Below are 10,327 nucleotides of genomic sequence, written 5' to 3' on the forward strand. Positions count from 1 at the left end.
GGCAATTTTCAATGACTAATCCAAAGCACTAAAAGAATACAAACAAACTAACTAACATGTCATTTTACTCAGCATCATCTCACCGAAAACCACACCAGCACTTCCTGACTGCTCTGCATCACCCGCAGTTCAACTCAAATGTAGAGACTGAACCCTTTAAAATGCAACTGTGGGAACACAATGTCATGTTTGGGTGTCATCCCACTGAATGGCTGTTACAGGCTGCTTCATCTGCATCATTAATTATCCTCTCTTTTTTGTATTCTTCTGTTTAATTTTCAAAACATAGAACAAGTTGTATTCTGCAACATAGTTTTAAAATAACACACACACACACACACACACACACACACACACACACACACACACACACACACACACACACACACACACACACACACACACACACGAAAGAATCCCAGATGATGTACAGTTGTATTTATTAGTCAAATTTTGATGATATATTGTTTATTCTCAGTATATTCTAGTCAAGTACAACCTTAGCATTACTGTCAAGTACAGGCTGCATAACTCAGTGTTTCTAAATCCAAATTTGCTGTTTTAAATGAAAGCACACTACAGCATGAATTCAGAAGCCCCAGGCACATACACCTTCTTTCTGTGGTTCATGGAGGGCAAAGTCCAACAGGACACGGTCACTGCTGAGCACTGAATGAGACCTTTTATTGGCTTTTGAGTGTATAATTGGTCTTTTGATGGCTCGATTGATGGATTGTGTCATTGTTTACTTCATCTTCTTTGTGACAATGTTTGATTGGTTTCCTTCAGGGACTACAACTCATTCCAGGCTGCTCTGCCATCTGTCCACGCTTTGGTTTTGTGAGCACATGTCTGTGGTCAGCGAGGTCCTGACCTGTCCAAAGGGATAGTAAGATTCTCTTTGAATTAGGACTTTACACTACAGGCTGTTCAATAAAGGTCAGAGACAGGAAACACCGGGCTGTCAATGAGATGACAGGTGTCAGGTGACATGTCTCCTGTCAGGAAGAGATGAAATGTTACACAAACACCTCACACCAATTACAAATGGATTTCTATTGGGGCTGTATAAACATCAGTGTGGCTTATAAGGCTCTGGTGATCTTCTATTAACCAAGTGTACCTAAGTCCTATACAGAAAGCCTCATACAAGCAGTGAATATGTCTTTTGCCATGTATGGTCTCTGTAAGGTCGCTGTGCCATAGACTTTCTAAATGATCCTGTAACACAGGCTGACACATTATTGCACTGGATGCCATGTTCCTTCAACATGATCAGCATGCACATACATTATAGTGTATGTCTTACTCTTATTCACTGTCATATCCAGGAGGGATCTCTGTCATCAACATCATCAACATGGCCCAACTTTATGTGTATCTTTAGCCTTCTCATGTCTTTTCAGATCACTGTAAGAATCGGGAATTAATAGATAAAATAGTGTTATGTTTCAGTTTCAGTTTGAAGGATCGAAATAGAGACAACCAGGTTGACGCAAAAACAGTGAGCTTTTAATACTGTAAGCCACAAAAACAACAGAAACTGGTAACACTGAAGACTCTGGAACAAGTACTGCAGTAAAATCAGAAGTGACATTAACACAGGACTTAAATACAACAGGATAACAGGACACAGGTGAAAGTAATCAGGGTGGGGCAGGTAATCAACAACGATGGAAACACAAGAGGAAGTAAGACTAACAGGGACACACAAGGAAACCTGACTTTCAAAATAAAATAGGATACACAAGGAAAACAGATATCAAAAGGAAGTTGTATTTATAATACTAAGACCCTCTGTGGACAGCTGGTGTGGAGTGACTGTCTGCAGTTTCTCTTGGAGGGCATTTTGTCAGGAATGCTTTGGGCCACACATGGACAGGTGAGCACTAGATACAAACCTCATGATACATAAAAGAAAAACAGGAACAAAGAGCCAAAGCTAGCAGCATGAAACAGACAGAGGCTTATAGACATGGAGCGATGTACTGTACACCACCAGTACTTTACTTCAATTGCTCTGATCAGATCTAAAACATCATTTTTTAGCAGTGTAATTCTTTGCAGGATCCATCAGAATATTATGTGTTTTCATGATAATGTGTTGTAATAAACAGTCAGTGGTTTGTAATATACACCATAATGTACACCAATTATCAGTAAGTGGACTTTCTCTTATATTTGTATAGCAGAAAATGAACAACAACTGCAAGCATTATGCTTGCTTGTATCATCATAAACATGGTTTCTATGCACAGCAGTTTTTGTTATTATTTATTTTTTCAAATGCCCAGTACACACCTTAACGGCTGCACTTACTTGCCCAAATTACCTCAGTGAGAACCTCTAAAGATCAGAAACAGAAGCTCCGCTGGCATATCCAAAAAAAAAAAAGGTCAGCTCCTCCATGGCCTCATTTGTGTTTTAATATTCCTGCAAGCACCTCTGAACAAAACAGTGAGGATCTGTGTTAATCTACGTACTACGAAGAGAGGGCCATTATATTCTGGGGACATGTACAGACATAACTTAAAGTTAATGAGATGGGACTTTATTTGCACACGTTCAGGACACTGACTTCACCTTTCAGCACCGCCGATGCCTCATGAATGTGAAGTTTGAGCATAGCTTTTGTTGTAATTAAGGAATGGTTGTGATCATAATCCGGGGTTTATCATCAGAGGGGCGATTTGCTTTTTCAAACTGTAATTGATTGGATTCGACGGAGACGGAGGGAGGAGGTTCTTTTTGGTCGTTTGTGTTGTTTAATTTCACATATGAGTGTTTCTTTTGATTTTCTGCGACTCTATAGTTTAAAACAGCAATTTTCCTCTTCACTGTGCAATGTCACTGACCTCAACCAGGATATCTGTTGTTCTGAACACTAGAGCTTAGAGCATAGTTTTCTTTTCTTTTTGATCTCAGAGATGGTCTAAAAAATTAAGCTCTGTCCCCCTGACAACTGCCAGACTAAATCCCCCTTCAGTCAGGTGATGGATTTATGTTCTTTGATTGGGCCACATCTGTTACCCATGAGCCTCAGTATTAATGACAATGCCAGGAATGGCCTCAAGTGTTTTCATTGAAGCGCATCTTACAGCTCCAAACTCATTATTCTACATGTGTGAAGTGACATGATGATTATGAAGTTAAAGTGCAGCCTGTCGTCATATATTTGATGGTACTGTCAGATGAGCACCTGGCTGCAGGTCTTGTGCTTAAATTTGAACCATAAAAATGAGATTTGATACAGCAGCCCATTCTCATACATGCTCAAAGGTCCTGATGTGTAATGAAATCTAGATCCTTGTCTTTAGGAATGCTTTTTTTTCTGGGTCAGCTCCTAGACTGTATGGCGGAAGCATCTGTGATGTCACCCACACGTTTCTGAGAATCTGTTTTAAGTTTCTATGGGAGGCTCCGACCATTGCCATGTTGCCATGTTGGATCCCTGGTTAATCTAAATATGGGCAAAGGATGTGGTGCACAAGTGGAACTGATATGGATTGGCTGCCACAGAAACAGGAAGCTTGTACTTGTGAGTCAGCACCTGCCAGTTTCTAAAGGTATAGACTGTAACATCTGTATAGCCAGGCTACTGTGTTCTGTAAAATGGTTCCCCCTGCTGTCACAACCACATAACACACACTGTTTATACAGAAGACTTAAACAGGGTCCATGCAGCAACTAATCCTGTATCAATTGCAGTGTAACAGATCAGCCAGTCATAGCTGCTGACAATAATAAATAATAATAATAAAAATAAAAAACATATATTTTTTGGTATTTTAGTTTCTAGTTGGCTTATTGTCCTATCCACTAACATGCAGGAGGCAGGGTTTATGACCTACACAGCAGCTAGCCACCAAGTTCACTTTTGTTGAGCAGTCATGTCAGTCATTTGCTTAAAGTCAGGGTATTTGCAGTCATGCCCATAACTATGAATACAAATTAAACACATTTTACATTTTAATATAATTTAAAGTAACAAATGTTAAAAAAAAATCCCCTCTATCAAAAAAATGAATTCATCAATGGAGACCAAAAAAATTTTTGCACCTGGCTGTATTTATGTTATTTTCGCACTTTATTTCTCAGCCAGCTTTTACACTCACATGCACACCTTTTACAGAGGAGCTGGTTAACTTTGTATGCAGTGAAATACTTTCCTATGCATTTTTTATGCAAGATTTAGAAACCCCTGATGGTATGGCATTAGTACTGGCTAATCACATAAACTCATCATCATCATTTTTCCATTTTGCATTTTTAATGTAAGACCTCAGTCCAAGCTGTACTTGGCAGTGTTTGAATACTGAAAGCATGTTTGACCACCTATCAGCTTTTTGACTGTCCTGTCAGGAACTGTTATTTCATTAAGGTCCTTGTCCTGCAAAGCAAACCTGTGTTGTAATTATGACTTAAATGTATTCCAGCACCTTTTAAAAGCTCTCGGGTTACATGGAATTGTTTAAAAAAAAGTGCTAAAAGCAGTAAAAAAACAGAGATTCTGCACTGTAGTAGCACAATGGCTAATCCATATTCAGCCTTTCAGAGTCCCAAAGTACAGTTTTTCTTTGAGATGGAGCCATCAGTCTCAGCCAAGGCTTTTCACATCCTCCATCCATCCCAGTGTCATCTCATTCACATCATCCCAGGCCTCCGATTGGATCATTATCAGAGAGCTGTGAAATGACCAGCCGCCTGGGCTGCCTCCCCTGATACTGATTGTGGCAGACGTGTCATCTTGAGCACACAGGCTCAAAGAGAGTAGTCATGGTGGAAATCACCCCATCTGCCAACTGCCTTTGCTTTTTTTTTTTTTTTTTAGCTGAAAGCAAAATCTCTCTGAGACTCCACAAGTCCAAAAGAGGTACAGTTGGAGACAAAATCACCAACCTGTTAACCCTGTCCGTCTTTGCATGTTCATTAGAGCAAAAAAAATTAACACAACATATTTATTTTATTGAGGAAGCTTATACTATTTTAAGTTGGACACAGAAAACAAATGTCAAAGCTTAAAAATAACAAGGGCAACATGAATAGTTAATTGTGTATCGTTTTTGTGCAGGCTGGAGTCGCATCTCTTTGGTGAATCTCTCATGCTCCTCCATTTGATGATCTCCTGGCATGGACTCTGGTCTTTAGTAGACTCCAAGGATTTTCGCACATTTAAGTCAACGCTTTGTGCAGGTCAGTCAATGATATTCACTTTACTTAGTAGTAGCCTACTTTACTAGAAGAGATGTATGCTTCAGGTCATTGTAATATTGGAAGAAGAAATGAGGTCCAAGATACATTTTTGCTACTGGCTACTATGTTTTCGTTTAGTATATTCTGATAGTCTTCCTTTTTCATGGTTTTCCACTTTGACAAGATTTTTTCAGTTTCAGACACGCTGAAGCATCTCCACTGCAATATACTGCCACCACCATGTTTGTCCTTTCTGTCTGAGAGTGAGGCCAACATCTCTGGGACCAAAGAACTCTAGTTTAGTTTCATCTGACCATATGACACATTTCCAGTATGTATGATCTGTCTCCAGGTTGTTCCTAGCATACTAGGAATATTTGTACTATGGCTAACACAGAGGACAATAATAGTTTTGTCTGAAATGCAGTTCACCTAACTCACAAATAACATCACTCCTGACAGACCGGTGTCCTTTGTTAAGCCTTTACATGAAACCCTGAACCCCCCAGCTCTGGCATCTTCCAGTGGACTGTTCATTTGGATTCTCCCACATGTCCTCGAACAAAAGAACCCACATGAGTCTCCTGCTGATTCTCCTGATGCTGAAACTCAAACGCCTCTGTCATCAAACCCCCCTCACCCCCCAATCAGCATTTACCTCTTTAACTTCATCCAGCTGGGCCCAGATTTCCCCCTCAACCCCACCCTTCACCCTCCCAATGGATTCCCCTATCCTGAGCTAACCTCCCCCAAGCGACAAGGGGGCCCAGGTGCCATCACTGAAGGAGACGTCGGGGTAATTTGGCCCGACTCGCCCTAACACACGCAGATCAGGGGCATGGAGGGACTCTGGACATTAAACACTGTCTCATTAGGTTTGTTCGGATGAGATGGGAGGACGTAATGAGAGGTGGTGTAATGACCAAAAAACATCTGATCTCCACCCGCTCCAAACAAAACACCCAGGTAGGGCTTCAGGGTCAGGGCCAAAGTCATGTCACGCCTCCCTGCTCCTGGAGGAAGGAAGTGGTGGCAGGGAGAGTAAGGGAATCCAAGTTCAATCACTTCTGGAAGGATGAAGGTAAAGAGCAGCCTCAAAGCTAATCCAGCCATAGCAGGGGAGGTCAGAAAGTAAAAATAATCGGATGTTGTTGTGTAGATTTACATGATTAAATAGTAAATAAATAAAAGATGCAGATGAAAGTTTTTTATGCAATGCTAAATGGTCAGCAGCTGGGTACCATTAGCCAATTAAATCTGAATATCTCAGACAGCTTTTTGAATTAGAGACATTTCTCAGCTCATTAACATCTCATGAATGCTAAATCAAGATACAAATAATTGGTTGGTAATGATATAGTTTGCAATGTCACCACAAAAGATATCCATAAATCACAATCTAAATGTGCTCCTTCTTTGATTGCTGATTTTTTTAAACATCAAACATATGCACCTGATTTCATGAAGCACTTTCAATCCCTGGTGTCAGCAATACGACACATAATTCCCATCAGTGACACAGAGACAAAGGAATGAATGAATGAAGGAGAGGTAATGGTCACTGTTGTCACTTGATCTCATCAGTGTGGAGCATCTCTGAAGGGAGGTTGAGAGAGATGAGGGATGAATGCACCTCCTTATAGTGAAGAGGAGCTTGGACACCAGGTGTGGAGCAGCTGCACCAGCCAGGCCCCCTTGACCCGCATCCTGTCCACAGCTCAATACAGCATTAGCCTCTGCAGCTGACCTGATCAGTGGGGCTGCGTCTCAATGTCCAGCATGTAATAACTACTGGGAGTAAGTTAGTCAGAGTCAGTGGCTGATACGTAGGCATGAATAGGTAATAAATCACACGTGAGGTCAGTAAGACTATGAACAAATATCTTTCCAAGTGAAAAAAAGCAATGTAAAGACATGCTTTGAGTATTTTTAACTCCTCAGTTGCCTTTGTCAGGACTTTTTTTGATGCATTTTGCAAGAGACAGCCAACATTTAAATGCATTTCAAACACATGGTTATGTTCTGTTCACGCAGACATATTGCTATGTTTACATTAACAGAACGTGGTAGTAGTGCCTGATGTCATCCAGTCATGGAACTGATACAGCCATAAAAGTACACATTAGGAAGTAGAGGCTTTGGGATGGTGGAGGTACATACACTCAGGAGCCTGAGGTTTTAGTCCCCCTGACGCACAAACTGTTTTCAGGTTCATGATTTAGGTTCATAGGAAAACCTTGTGTCAGTCTTGTCAGTGATTACAAGCATTGAGTGAGTATCAGTTAGATTTAGATAATAGACAATAGATGTAGAGGCAAACACACACACACACACACACACACACACACACACACACACACACACACACACACACACACACACACACAAATGGTCATCCTGCAGATTTGTTATCCTAATTAAACAATTATTCTAATTGGTTGCTTATTCATCTGTATAATGTTATTGCAATATTTTCATTTCTAAATTATTTTATTTCACACACGCTTATGCTTAAGGCTGAGAGACTAAAAAGATGCTACTGCAAGACTTAATTTTATATTTTAAACAAAAGATAGATGCAAACTTCAACACATAACAATAGACTTCACAGGAATCACAGTGAGTGCCTTTGTTCTGTTGAGCTGCCTAGAATGATGTCATGAGATGGCAGTGCTCGGGTCAGTTTCCTGTATTACTGACATGATAAGCACCTAATGACTTCACTGGCTGTGAAAAACTGTTAATGTAAATGCATCAGGTAGCTATAGGACAAACTAAAAGGACTTTTTTGTTTAAGTACAGTGGAAGGACTAAAAAATCTTTGATTGATTAAATAAATGCCAAAAATCAATTTATTAGTATGCTTCAACAGCTCAAAGACTCACCCTGCACCACCCGCTGAAGTGCTGCCTGCAAGTACAAAGAGGTTCGGGTGGCAGTAATTGACAGGGCCCTGAATAATACCGATGTCTTTGCTATAATTATACAGATGAGCGAAGGTTGTCATGAAGTTTGAAAAGTCATTTTCCATCTGAGAGTTACCGTCAGACAAAGCGCTGTGTATTCAAACTGAATCCCTCTTTAATGTGACTAAAATCAAATGGATCTGTGTGTGTCACTGTGACCTTCATGTATCTAATAGATACCATGTAGTATGAATTATGCTCCTGCCATGTGAAATCCTCATCTGCTCATAGTCAGCAGAGGGGTTTTCCTGAAACAGGAAATGTAGGTGTCCGTGTGAGGGCAAAGGTCGCTGACCAAATGTCAGCAAGTGGAGGAGTCCAGGCAGATGGCAGGCTGCTTTTCTGCTTCAGAAAAATTGATCATGTCAGTAAATATAACGAGCAGAGAAGTTTATGCAGCAGCTGCTAATGTCAAGAAGAATATATGTCTTTATTTCCCACAAAAACAAGAACTTTGAATTGAGTTTTATGTACTAATTAGCAAAACAAACTAAAGGTACTGCTCAAAGCTGTGCACATTACCTGCCTCTAATAATTGTGTCATCTTGTTCCCACATGATGAGACAGCGTGCACTTTAATTCAAACATATATTCATACATTTTAGATGCAATTCCTTCCAGGATATGACACCCATAATCCTTTTGTTAGACAAAAAGCCCAGGATTACCTAAAAGGATGAGGTCACAGAACATCAGAACACTCCGAGACAGCCGACATCCCAACCTTCAATTTAACAGAAAAACAGAGATGACACATTGGCTGGAATAATGAAGCAGAAAAAAGGTACGTGACTGTCAGTTTATATGTTGGTGGGTCTCTGCAAGAGTGATGAGTGGTGTGTGTGTGTTTGTGCAGCATCCCTGCTGTGAGCCTAATTAAAAGGCACTGGGTCCAGAGGGGGCTGCTTTGGCGCCCAACCGAGTCTCTTTATACCCCAGCTTCCCTCCCTCTCTATCCAGGGCCTTTGATTACCATGGAGCACTAATGCCCCTCAAACACAGCCGCACATGTGACCCCTCTGGATGAGGAGCACCTTTCCCCCCTCTGGTTTGGATCAGAGGTGGAAGATCTTCCACATGTTTGACAAGTGTGTGTCCTTCTTCACTCATACCTTGCATTCAGTATGGCACACCACACATCACCTTCTCCAATACACATCAGCACACATCCACTCATTGCTGCTGTTTGTTTACCACTGTGCTCTGATTAGCTTTAACTCGCCGGTATCACCTCTTTAAAGACGGACATTGATCACTTTTGGTACGCATGAGTGCATGTTGTGTAGGCATGTTGGTGCAGACAGGGCTGGGTGGTGCATGTAGAATACAAATGACTGAAGGAAGTTTGTAGCAGTTCACCTGATAAAGTGGATCATGGGGGAGAAAGACTTTGGCAGCAGTGGCTCAGTGGTAGAGCTCAGTGGTAGAGCAGGGCAGTCCAATAACCAGAAGGTTGGTGGTTCAATCCCAACTCCTGCCTAAATCATTGTTGTGGGTCCTTGGGCAAGGCACTTTACCTGCACTCACTGGTGTGGTGTGCCTTGCTAGTCATTGTATGACACTGCTTGGCAGCAGCCTTAAAACAATTTCCCTCTGGGATTATTAAAGTATCTAAAATAAAAAAAAAATAAAAAATGTCCTTAATTTAAATAAGAATCAGCTTTATTTTGCATATGCACATATCACACACAAGGAATTTGACCTAGGGTAGATAGATATAATATATAATATATTATTTATATTCTACTGTATATGAAATTGAGAGTTAATTTGTGTCTATATAAGCTAGTATAATTATATAACACAATCTGAAAAAATGCATATACACATATTGGAAATTCGGTTTAAAATTACATAAATAGAATCAAAGAAATTGTTTGAATTCCTGTCACTCATATTAAATGAATGAATGAAGAGGCTACTTCGGTGCCCCAAAATGTAAGGTCAAAATAATAATTTTGCCAATTTCCATGATGTTTTTTCATATAAAGAGAAGAAAAAATATAAAATATAAAAATTTCAGTGTCTGGTTTTTGCATTTCAAATCCAGCTGCGATCAAAGGACAATCTCCTGTCACGATCCAAACTGACCAACCAGGGTCCGCTAATATAATGTTAGCATCCTATAAACATATTTGCTGTGATGCAATGAAAGAATATTGGGCCTT

The sequence above is a fragment of the Parambassis ranga genome, chromosome 14 (assembly GCF_900634625.1).
Source record: "Parambassis ranga chromosome 14, fParRan2.1, whole genome shotgun sequence".
NCBI classification, from domain to species: domain Eukaryota; kingdom Metazoa; phylum Chordata; class Actinopteri; family Ambassidae; genus Parambassis; species Parambassis ranga.